General features: G+C 37.5%; 1 long non-coding RNA gene across 1 annotated transcript; it reads left to right on the forward strand.

The window, feature by feature from the left end:
• Window positions 1-660: 660 nt before the first annotated feature.
• On the forward strand, window positions 661-12,587 carry LOC123883665. Its single transcript, XR_006800364.1, has 3 exons — window positions 661-1,024; window positions 9,895-9,944; window positions 12,324-12,587. It is a non-coding gene; the product is annotated as an uncharacterized LOC123883665 (long non-coding RNA).
• Window positions 12,588-13,660: the final 1,073 nt, after the last annotated feature.

Consider the following 13,660-nt stretch of genomic DNA (forward strand, 5'->3'; position numbering starts at 1 on the left):
GTACATTATTTGATATTTGATATGTGACACATTTGTTTGGAATTTGTGATAATTGTCTATGCGTGTTAGACTTGATGTATGTGTTGATTATCCGATGATTTTAAATGTAATTGACTTCAATATCTTGTAAATTATGATTGATATTTGGTTATAACTTTTCGTAGTTTATAATTAAATGAGATTAATGAAGTATATGCATGATATATGAATATGCATGAATGTTGATGAAGTGTTTAAGTATAATTTACTTACACTTGTATATTTTTGAGTATGTTATCTAACTCTCTTTTATGTGTTATGTGCTGGACCGTTGGGGGTCCAGATTCACAGGTTTTGTGGTTATCGATGTCGAGTCGTCGGTGAAGCTCTGCTCTGATTGTGACACGGGAAAGGGTTGTATTTAGTATATAGAGTCTTCATGACTATTTGTATTTACTTTGGAAAATGTATCTTTATAAAGAAGATTTATTTTGTATAAAACGAGTTTTACTAATTAATTAACTTAGTATTATTTTCGTAAAGAGGAGTGTAATATCTCGAACCAACAATTTATCAATCAATTGATTTAAGTCTAGAACTTTATTTTATCCGCTGCGTCGTTTTTGAGAAAAGAAATTTTTAAGCCATAATAAAGGCATTAATGGGTTTGGGTGTTACAAACTCTCTCTCACGCCCTCAATTAGTTTCTAACCCATTTTTCTACTCTCAAAAGCAAAACTCAGCTCAACACCACCAACCATGGGAGTTTCTTGCATGCAATTCACTCATTAGTCTCCTCGGGTCAATTAGAGCAAGGTAAGAATTTGAGTCTCTCACTTCTCTTCTTTCTCAATTCACACCATTCACCCTCTCACCCATATGGGTTTCATTCTCCAACCTCTTTGGTTTGTGGCTTGCATGTACCTATTTTGATGTTCTTGGAGCTGTCATGTTTGGTTAGAAGCTAGAGAATTAGTGGGAACTTCAAGGACTTGATGAATTAATGGAAGGAGCAGATTTGGGAAAAAGAAAGGAATATGATAGTGTAACACCCTAACCCATACTACCCTTAAAAACGTAATTTTAAAAACTTTTCAACAAGTGTAAAGGCAGAGTGCCACGCGGTAATTAAAACACAAACATACACACAGAGCGTCATGAAGTTTAACATGAAAAGCAACAGCGGATTCAAACTAACGAAGCATGCATATATATATACATATATATATACATAAGCCATATTCATCCCTAAGGATGTCACTTATACAAGAACTAGCATATCAAAAAGGTAACACCGATATACGATGAAAGCCAAGCGAAAACCCCGACTCGATGTTACATTACCAGAGCATTTACTATTTACAAACTCTAGTCAAAAGCTAGTACTAAGAGGAGTAATCTATGCTAAGTCTCCTCACCAAAAGGTACTTCAACACCACGCTAGAACAGCAGTCTAAACGTCGGCACAATCCTCAGCCTGAATATCTGAACCCCCAAAGGTCCAGCAAATAACACAAAGCAGAGAGTTAGAAAACATAATCGCATATCATACGAGCATAAGAAAGTCTTATACTTTCGAACTACCTCATACATATTCTAACTCACGCCAAAACATCGCATTAAACAATTATCAATTAATAAAGTTTAGCACAGTTCAACCAGATAATGTCACATACCATTTATCAAATATATGCGCATTTACCCTAATGTATCTAATGCCAATCATTCTATGTCATGCCATCCCTAGACACGACTAATGCATGTGGTACCAATTGCCTTTTACCCCTCATGGATAAGTTAAACAGTTTTACATCTTGCCGGATTGTTCGGAACTTACCAAACCTTCATATCCCTCATGGATAAGTTAAACAGTTTTATATCCTGCTGGATAGCAGCTCTAGATCTTATGGATTCATCTAATCCGATCCTCGGCTTCCTTATGGACTCAAAAATCCATTTAAATCTATTGGAACCCAAGTTTCCAATTCAACATATATATACATGAATGCATGTATGTTTACACATATCATCAATATGATATTTCTAGCTTGAAGCTACTCATTATGAATGCGGGAACACAATCCTAACACATTCACTTAACATTACAAATTAATGTCAAAACATCACATTGCTCACTTTAAGCTACAACTTATTGCATACACGTTTATCAATCATTTAACGATTAACAATAAGCATTAACAGCATCAACATGTATCAACAATCATGTAAGGATACTCTTAAACCATGTTACAAGTGCCTAATCACACTTACAAACATTAACAAAAGTTGCAGGTTCAGTACTGTTCGCTAAGCGAATCCATAGCGAACAGGTAGCGAACTCATTCGCTAAGCGAAGCTCAGTTCGCTGTAGCGAACCACATCAGAGGATTACAGGTACATGGCGAACAGGTAGCGAGCTTGTGGCGAACAAGTTCGCTGCAGCGAACTCCTGTTCGCTAAGCGAACCACGCCAGAAAGAAAATCTGTTCTTGAGTTTTCTAAGGCGGTTTAACATAGAATCAACTCAAAAATTCATCCAAACATGTTATAAATTCTTATAAACAGCCATTCCAAACATATATGGTATCAAGGAACATTAATCATCCCTTCCAAACATCCAAATACCTCAAATAATCAAAATCATGCCAATTTCTTGGGTTTTAAGTAACTTACATAAACTTTTCAAATATGTTTCAAACACATACATATTTTCCATGAAATCAATCTAGTGATTAACACATACAAAGTGATGATGAAGAACATCACACTCACATACAAAAGCTTAATCAAAAATCTAAAAGAAATTGAGTGGGAGAGTTCGGGAATGGAGACATAGACAATCTCCCCTCTCCTTGCCACTCAAGAATCATGAATTCTAATCTCTTACCTTAAGCAAAGATGATGATCCAAGCCTTCTCTTGCTCAAGCTTTCTCTCTTGATCAAACCCTAGCCCTTGCTCTATGGTTTTGCTCTTGCTCTTACTCACTCAAACTCAAAGAAATGAATTGTGAAACTATTCATATGTTTGACTTGCTACTTATACTACTTTCCATGGTCATGAACCAAGCCCAATTGGCTTAGGCCCATTGCCTCTCACGCCCATAAGCCCAAAACGAGTGTTCTCGCGTCTAATAACTTACGTTCGGCTAAATAATTATTCGTCGCTCACTAAAATAATAAAAGCCAATTAATAAATAAAATACATTTAATAAAATATACGAATACGAAAAATGCGTGGTTACAATCCTACCCCCCTTAAAAGAATTTCGCCCTCGAAATTACCTAGAAACAGATCGGGATAAGAATCTCTCATCTTGCTTTCCAACTCCCACGTCGCATTCTCACCAGCCGGTCCTCCCCACACGACTTTCACGGATGCAATCTCTTTGTTTCTCAACCTCTTCCTTCGATTCTCAAAGGCACAGTCTCGATGGTCAAGTCATCCCTCACTTGAACATCGTCCGATTCAATCACGTGTGTCGGATCAGACACATACTTGCGCAACTGTGATACATGAAAAACATCGTGCAAATTCGCCAATGATGGCGGTAATGCAATCCTATACGCAACTTTCCCAACTCGCTTCAAAATCTCAAACGGTCCAATAAACCTCGATGTCAACTTCCTTGACTTCAACGCACGTCCTACTCCAGTAGTCGATGTAACTCGTAGGAATACATGATCCCCTTCTTGGAATTCAATGTCCTTCCTCCTCTTATCATGGTAACTTTTCTGTCGACTCTGAGACACTTTCATCTTCTCGCGAATCATCCGAATCTTCTTTGTTGTCTCTTGTACAATCTCGGGTCCAAGAATTGCACCTTCTCCAGTTTCATACCAACACAGAGGTGTCCTACACCTTCTCCCATACAAAGCCTCAAACGGTGCCATTCCGATACTAGAATGGTAACTGTTGTTGTATGTAAACTCTACCAACGGCAAACAAGAATCCCAATTCACGTTTTGCTCCAAAACACAAGCCCTCAACAAATCCTCTAAGGATTGTATCGTCCTCTCCGACTGACCATCTGTCTGAGGATGATAAGCTGAACTCAACCTCAACTTCGTTCCTAAAGCTTCTTGCAAGCTTTCCCAATATCTAGAAGTAAATCTCGGATCTCTATCCGAAATAATACTTGTTGGAATACCATGTAGCTTCACAATCTGCTCCACATAAATCTCGGCCAACTTAGGCACCAAAGTACCTTTCCTGATAGCAATGAAGTGAGCACACTTCGTCAGACGATCTACCACTACCCAAATCACCTCGTTACTTTTCTTGGTCTTCGGTAAACCTCCCACAAAATCCATTGCAATGCTATCCCATTTCCATTCGGGTATAAACATTGGTTGTAACAAACCAAACGGCTTCTGATGTTCAATCTTCGATTTCTGACAAGTTAAGCATGAATAAACAAATTCAGAAATTTGCCTCTTCATTCCCGGCCACCAAAATAACTTCCTCAAATCCTGATACATCTTGGTTACTCCAGGATGAATACTCAAACCACTCCTGTGACCTTCTTCCATGATCATTCTCTTCAATTCGGGTACATCCGGTACACAAACTCTTCCGTGAAATCTCATGACTCCACCTTCGTCAATCTTGATATTGGTCTCCTTACCTTCATTGATGAGTGCCATCTTCTCCATCAATCTCTTATCCGATTTCTGACGTTCTTTAATATCCTCGAGAAAAGGATTCGTCAACTTTAACATTCCAAGCTTCACACTTGAAGAAGTAACCTCACACACAAGACTCAAGTCTCGGAATTCTTCAATCAACTCTAACTCTCTCACCATCAATGATGACATATGCAAAGTTGGTTAATGCATCGGCCACCACATTGGCTTTTCCGGGGTGATAACTCAATTCAAAATCGTAGTCCTTTAAGAATTCGAGCCATCTTCGTTGCCTCATATTCAACTCCTTCTGGTCGAATAAGTACTTCAGACTCTTGTGATCACTAAACACTTCAAACCTCGATCCATACAAGTAGTGTCTCCACACTTTCAAAGCAAACACCACTGCGGCTAACTCCAAATCATGCGTTGGATAGTTCCTCTCGTGAACCTTCAGTTGCCTTGAAGCATAAGCTACCACATTACCCCCTTGCATAAGCACTCCGCCAAGTCCTAACTTCGAAGCATCGCAATACACGACGAACGACTCTTTGGCATCGGGTAAAATCAACACGGGTGCAGTAGTCAATCTTCTCTTGAGCTCTTGGAAGCTCTTCTCACAAATACCATCCCAAACAAACGCTTGATCTTTCCTCGTCAACTTGGTTAACGGTAACGCCAACTTCGAAAAACCTTCGATGAACCTTCTATAATAACCGGCTAAACCAAGGAAACTTCTAATCTCTGAAACAGATTCCGGCGTTCCCCACTGTGACACAGCGTCAACCTTCGCAGGATCTACCGCGATTCCTCCACTTGAAATTATATGCCCTAGGAAACTCACCTCTTTCATCCAAAATTCACACTTTGACAACTTGGCATACAACTTCTTCTCCTTCAAGACTTGCAAAACAATCCTCAAGTGCTCTTCGTGCTCTTCCTCGGATTTTGAGTAAATCAAAATGTCGTCGATGAACACCACCACGAATCTATCCAAAAATGAATGGAAAATTCGGTTCATATACTCCATGAAAACTTCAGGTGCATTGGTCACACCAAACGGCATAACTGAATACTCGTAGTGCCCATACCTCGTCCTAAATGCAGTCTTAGGTATGTCTTCCGTCTTCACTCTAATCTGATGGTATCCAGATCTCAAATCGATCTTACTAAACACGCAAGCTCCAACTAGTTGATCCATCAAATCATCTATCCTCAGAAGTGGATATTTATTCTTGATCGTCACTTTGTTCAACTGACGATAGTCTATACATAATCTCATGCTTCCATCTTTCTTCTTCACAAGCAATACCGGCGCTCCCCATGGCGAAACACTCGGTCGAACAAACCTTTTCTCAAGCAGCTCTTCAAGTTGCTTCTTCAACTCATTCAACTCAGACGCTGACATTCGATACGGCGCCATCGATATCGGGCTAGTTCCAGGTACTAGGTCGATAGAAAACTCTACCTCTCGCTTTGGAGGCACGTCAGATATATCATCCGGAAACACATCTGGGAATTCACAACGATCGGTAACTCTTCTATCTTAACTCCTCCTTCGAGTTTCAATGATGCAAACATCATGAACATCTCGGCATGTTCTTTCAACGCTTCCGATACTTCCTTCCCGCTCATCAAATGCAAGTTCTCCTCCGGCTTCGGAAAAACAACGGCCTTCTCACGACAGTTGATATGAATTCGGTTGAAGATTAACCAATTCATACCAAAAATTACATCCATACCACTAAGTGGAATACATACTAAATCCATACCAAAGTGCTTATCAAAAATGGTTACGGGGCAGTTACGACATACTTGTCGGGTAATCACTGAACCATTAGCAGGAGTTTCTATTTCCATCCTACCCATCATATCCGTTAAAGGAATACTAAGACGCTTCGCACAATACAAAGAAATAAAAGAATGCGTCGCTCCCGTATCTATAATCGCAATTAAAGGAGTGTCATAGATGAAACACGTACCTCTAATGAGATTGTCCTCAAGGCTAGCATCTTCTCCACTCAAAGCAAACACCTTGCCCATCACCTTCTTGGGCTTCTTGCAGATTATACTCTTGTGGCCCTCCTCACCACAGTTGAAACAAAACACTCTTGTTCTACACACTTCAGTTTTGTGGCCTAACTTCCCACAATTCAAACACTTGTCCAATTTCTTCGGGCAATCATACGACATATGACCCCGCTCTCCACATTTGTAACAACTTCCATTCACCGGCTTCTTACCACCACTTGTATTACCCCTACCGCGGTTATCATAAGGTTTTCCGCGCTCTTGTCCTTTCCCTTTTCGGTCGTTCACAGCTTTGTAGTAGTTCACCTTAGCTCTACCATCTTCATCACAAATCCTACTCTTGTTCACAAGGGTCGCAAAATCCCTTATCTGCGAAAATCCAATCATATGCTTGATGTCTGGACGTAGACCACTTTCAAACTTCACACACTTGTCGTCCTCCGCTTCTAAAGTGTTGTAATGCGGACTAAACGCACACAAAGTCTCAAACTTGACGGCATAGTCAGCTACCGTCATATTTCTCTGTTTCAACTCCATGAATTCCACCACCTTCTTATTCTTCACATCAACAGGAAATTACTTAACCAAAAATTCTCTTTTAAACATTGCCCATGGTATAGCCATACCACCGGGTCCTAGCCTCAACTTGGCATTCTTCCACCACACATTCGCTTCCTCACGCAACACATATGTCCCAAGGGTTGTCTTCCCTTCCTCGGAACAATCCATTGCTTCAAAGATTATTTCAAGTTCCTCCAGCCACTTGTGAGCTCCATCCGGGTTGTAACCTCCGGTAAATGTTGGCGGTTTCTGCTTCATGAAACTTTCCAACCTCATCTCTACCTCTCTTCCAGGTTGATGATCTCTAACCACTATGTTGGTGAGTGCGGCCAAAGCCTCCGCAATCTGAGCATTCGTTCTCGCAGCAGCCATGATTCCTGAACGAATCCAACTAGACGTTAGAAAGTACTAACAGTGTTCCCTACACATGCTCATACGGGGAAAAGAAAAGTCCTAATTGGTTCACACGAACCGACCTGCTCTGATACCACTATTGTAACACCCTAACCCATACTACCCTTAAAAACGTAATTTTAAAAACTTTTCAACAAGTGTAAAGGCAGAGTGCCACGCGGTAATTAAAACACAAACATACACACAGAGCGTCATGAAGTTTAACATGAAAAGCAACAGCGGATTCAAACTAACGAAGCATGCATATATATATACATATATATATACATAAGCCATATTCATCCCTAAGGATGTCACTTATACAAGAACTAGCATATCAAAAAGGTAACACCGATATACGATGAAAGCCAAGCGAAAACCCCGACTCGATGTTACATTACCAGAGCATTTACTATTTACAAACTCTAGTCAAAAGCTAGTACTAAGAGGAGTAATCTATGCTAAGTCTCCTCACCAAAAGGTACTTCAACACCACGCTAGAACAGCAGTCTAAACGTCGGCACAATCCTCAGCCTGAATATCTGAACCCCCAAAGGTCCAGCAAATAACACAAAGCAGAGAGTTAGAAAACATAATCGCATATCATACGAGCATAAGAAAGTCTTATACTTTCGAACTACCTCATACATATTCTAACTCACGCCAAAACATCGCATTAAACAATTATCAATTAATAAAGTTTAGCACAGTTCAACCAGATAATGTCACATACCATTTATCAAATATATGCGCATTTACCCTAATGTATCTAATGCCAATCATTCTATGTCATGCCATCCCTAGACACGACTAATGCATGTGGTACCAATTGCCTTTTACCCCTCATGGATAAGTTAAACAGTTTTACATCTTGCCGGATTGTTCGGAACTTACCAAACCTTCATATCCCTCATGGATAAGTTAAACAGTTTTATATCCTGCTGGATAGCAGCTCTAGATCTTATGGATTCATCTAATCCGATCCTCGGCTTCCTTATGGACTCAAAAATCCATTTAAATCTATTGGAACCCAAGTTTCCAATTCAACATATATATACATGAATGCATGTATGTTTACACATATCATCAATATGATATTTCTAGCTTGAAGCTACTCATTATGAATGCGGGAACACAATCCTAACACATTCACTTAACATTACAAATTAATGTCAAAACATCACATTGCTCACTTTAAGCTACAACTTATTGCATACACGTTTATCAATCATTTAACGATTAACAATAAGCATTAACAGCATCAACATGTATCAACAATCATGTAAGGATACTCTTAAACCATGTTACAAGTGCCTAATCACACTTACAAACATTAACAAAAGTTGCAGGTTCAGTACTGTTCGCTAAGCGAATCCATAGCGAACAGGTAGCGAACTCATTCGCTAAGCGAAGCTCAGTTCGCTGTAGCGAACCACATCAGAGGATTACAGGTACATGGCGAACAGGTAGCGAGCTTGTGGCGAACAAGTTCGCTGCAGCGAACTCCTGTTCGCTAAGCGAACCACACCAGAAAGAAAATCTGTTCTTGAGTTTTCTAAGGCGGTTTAACATAGAATCAACTCAAAAATTCATCCAAACATGTTATAAATTCTTATAAACAGCCATTCCAAACATATATGGTATCAAGGAACATTAATCATCCCTTCCAAACATCCAAATACCTCAAATAATCAAAATCATGCCAATTTCTTGGGTTTTAAGTAACTTACATAAACTTTTCAAATATGTTTCAAACACATACATATTTTCCATGAAATCAATCTAGTGATTAACACATACAAAGTGATGATGAAGAACATCACACTCACATACAAAAGCTTAATCAAAAATCTAAAAGAAATTGAGTGGGAGAGTTCGGGAATGGAGACATAGACAATCTCCCCTCTCCTTGCCACTCAAGAATCATGAATTCTAATCTCTTACCTTAAGCAAAGATGATGATCCAAGCCTTCTCTTGCTCAAGCTTTCTCTCTTGATCAAACCCTAGCCCTTGCTCTATGGTTTTGCTCTTGCTCTTACTCACTCAAACTCAAAGAAATGAATTGTGAAACTATTCATATGTTTGACTTGCTACTTATACTACTTTCCATGGTCATGAACCAAGCCCAATTGGCTTAGGCCCATTGCCTCTCACGCCCATAAGCCCAAAACGAGTGTTCTCGCGTCTAATAACTTACGTTCGGCTAAATAATTATTCGTCGCTCACTAAAATAATAAAAGCCAATTAATAAATAAAATACATTTAATAAAATATACGAATACGAAAAATGGGTCGTTACAGATAGTGCAAGCTTTTCAACAACAATTATCAGTTGCTATCATCTTCAATTAAAAGGTGGGTTCTTAGGTCCCTTGCCTTAAGAATTTAATTAGAAGCTTAGTTACCCCAAAAATCACACTTGTGCATGTTAACATAGGTTTAATTTAGGATATTTGGAATTAAACATTAATTGGATTAATTAACTATTAGATTAATTCCCTACATGTTTGAAATGATAGAAATTCATGGAATCTAGTGTAAACAAGTGAATTGCAAACTGTTTTGGAGTCTCTGTTTTGAGAGTTATGCAGGATTTTCGTGTTTGAATCAGTTTATGGGAGCTATGAATCGGTGCTAAAGCCTCCCTGGGCTTGAGAAATGCGCGTCTGAAACTTATGAGCAGGTTCATGTCTTTTGTGTACCGGTGCATAAGCTTCAGCATGCAGTTTTTATAAAAAACTAGGAACCTTTGCACCGATACGTGCCCTGTATGAGCTGACTCAAAGCCCGAGGAACATAGTCATGCAGAGATGCATAGGTAGCATGAATCGGTGCATAGAGAGCCAAAACATATTTTCAACAAACTTGGTTTCTTGCACCGGTACATATTTCCTTTGAATTGATGCATCCTGGGACAACTTTTATATTTTAGGGTAAATAGTGTTATACCCCCCTGCAAAATAGGCGAGTTTTGCGTTACCCCCCTGCAAAATATTTTTTTGAGATTACCCCCTGCAATGTCAAGATTCTTTGCGTTACCCCCCTGGCTTAACAAGTGGGCATATGATATGGAAGAATCTTGACGTGGCATGACACGTGGAAATTAATTTATTTTTTATTTATTTTTAATTGCCAACTCATTAATTAATGTGGGGTTTTAATTAAAAAAATGAAAAAAAAACTTAAAAGTTGTTATATTTTTATGAACTTACTTAAAAGAAAGTTTTGTTTTTTTTTTTTGACTAAAAGTTGTTATTATATATATAAAAAAAATTCTTATATATATATATATATATATATATATATATATATATATATATATATATATATATATAATAACTAATAATAGAGTAACCAAAAAAAAAAAACGAAGATGAAAAAAAACTAATAATAATAATAGTAACCAAAAAACTAATAATAATAATAACTAATATTATTATTAGTTAAAATATGTGATTGCAGTTTTTTTTTTTGTTATATTAGTTAAAATATGTGACTGCAGTTTTTTTTTTTTGATTACTCTATTATTATTATTATTATTATTATTAGTTTTTTGGTTACTATTATTATTATTATTATATATTATAATATATTATTATTATTATTATTACTATTATTATTACTGTTATTATATATTATTATTATTATTAACTAATAATAATATTAGTTATTATTATTATTATTAGTTTTTTGGTTACTATTATTATTATTAGTTTTTTTTCATCTTCGTTTTTTTTTTTGTTACTCTATTATTAGTTATTATATATATATATATATATATATATATATATATATATATATATAAGAATTTTTTTTATATATATAATAACAACTTTTAGTCAAAAAAAAAAAAACAAAACTTTCTTTTAAGTAAGTTCATAAAAATATAACAACTTTTAAGTTTTTTTTTTTCATTTTTTTAATTAAAAACCCACATTAATTAATGAGTTGGCAATTAAAAATAAATAAAAAATAAATTAATTTCCACGTGTCATGCCACGTCAAGATTCTTCCATGTCATATGCCCACTTGTTAAGCCAGGGGGGTAACGCAAAGAATCTTGACATTGTAGGGGGGTAATCTCAAAAAAATATTTTGCAGGGGGGTAACGCAAAACTCGTCTATTTTGCAGGGGGGTATAACACTATTTACCCTATATTTTAAAAGTAATTAGATTCCATGGTTTCATATTTTCCCACATGCTTTAAAATTAATCTAGACTAAGAATTAGGTGAGGAAACTATGATTATTAGAATTACCCCGGGATGGTTGTTAAGTTAAGAACACTAAGAAATTAGAATAGTCGAGTAGATTAGTGGTTGACACCCAAACCACCATTCATTATAATTTCGACTATAGTAAGATTTCCGTACATTAGTAGGAATCCGTTAAGTTAAATAATTAATGTGAGTAAGACCACCGTGGCATAGCTATGTCACAATGGGTAGTGGAGAACATCCTGAGTGGAGAACATCCTAAGAGGAGTACATCCTTAGTGGACCTTTCGAGATATACTCACCTCGGAAGCTTCCTATAAAATGAATCAAGATAACTATTGTGTGATACATCTTTAGTTTCTATTAAGAGAATTATTATGTTTAAGTCATTCTTATGAATGTAACGAATTAACGATCGATTCCAATAATGAGTCCTAAGAGATAGTTGTACCTAGATGGGTAGCGAGGAATCCATTGAGACGAAGTGACTGTCTCACCCCACTCCCTTTTGATACAGATAAACAGGTTGCTGAGCAGAGAGCTATGGACTGGTCGAAGTGAAGTGGCATTGGATGTTACTGTCATTGTTTATCTGGATATTCTATTAAGTCGTTGTATAAGTTAGTGTTATAACGTGTTTGTATTGACTGGTTATATATGGCTCTGATGTAAGTTTTAAGTTACATTATGACAGGAATGTTATCATTCAGTTTAGTCAATACTTGTATAATGACAAGGCCTTTATGTGTTATGGGTATATACAACGAGTTTAATTCAGTAATTTTAATGTATCCCGATCTTTATACTTACGTCTCGGCTAATATTCTAGATAAATTAGCTGGGGTGTTATAATTGGTATCAGAGCAGGTCGATCCAGTATCGGACTTTGCCGTGGAGCATTAGAATTCAAGTTAAGTAGTAGGGACCCTTTGGAGTCTGGACTGTTTACGTTGAAACCAGCGCGTGCTGAGCCCGTACAACTCAGTATCGTGTGTGGTAGGCAGGGTACTACGGTTGAGAACCGGAGTGGACTAAGGAGGTAAAGGATGAGTAGCGCGGTGAAAACACGAAGTTAGGTGGAAGTGTAAACGGAGGACTGTAGAGGCAAACTTCAGAGCTACAACAGTCAATGCAACGAAAGTAAGCAGTGTGTCACCATTGAGTGTTGTAAAAGATTCGACGAATGATAAGTGGCTTAATACCCATATATAGGAGTAGAAATTGCCCCGGATAATGCGTTGAATGCGGAAGCCACAATCAGGACTGTGTATGTAAAGACGACCAGATGTTATAGATGCGAAGAGTCAAATGCCTTGTAAAAGATTGGAATTGAAGGGATAACAGTCGTGTTGAAGTTTGAAATTTATAGCAAGGCTGGTTTAGAGTGACGCAACTGTAAGTTGGAGAATAAGACAAATGTCGGAGTTGAGATGGCTGAGAGCAAATGAAGCAATTTGGCAGTTCCTTCGGGACAGCAAGTTAGGAATTAAGTAGGCCGGAAATTGAACCGTCGCTTTGCTGGAATGCATGTATAAGTGAGGCCTTACAACAATACCTGAGGAGGCGACGTAAGAGTGTCAATTGATGGATGATCAATTTAGACGTCGGAGTAAGGACGACGATGTTTCTAATTTACGCAATAATACAGTTGATGGAGTAGTTAACGACCACAAGCAATGAAGGTTTAGTTTGTGATGCCATACGACAGATGATTTAACGATGTGACAAGAAATAAAAATAATCAGTGAAGTATTTAGTAGACTGACTGTTGGGAGTAAGTACAATGGAAGAATGTTTGGACTACCCTGGTAGAATAAAAGAAATACCGAATGAAGGTGTTTAAGCCCAAATTTT

Source organism: Trifolium pratense, linkage group LG5, assembly GCF_020283565.1.
Source record: "Trifolium pratense cultivar HEN17-A07 linkage group LG5, ARS_RC_1.1, whole genome shotgun sequence".
Classification (NCBI taxonomy): Eukaryota; Viridiplantae; Streptophyta; class Magnoliopsida; order Fabales; family Fabaceae; genus Trifolium; species Trifolium pratense.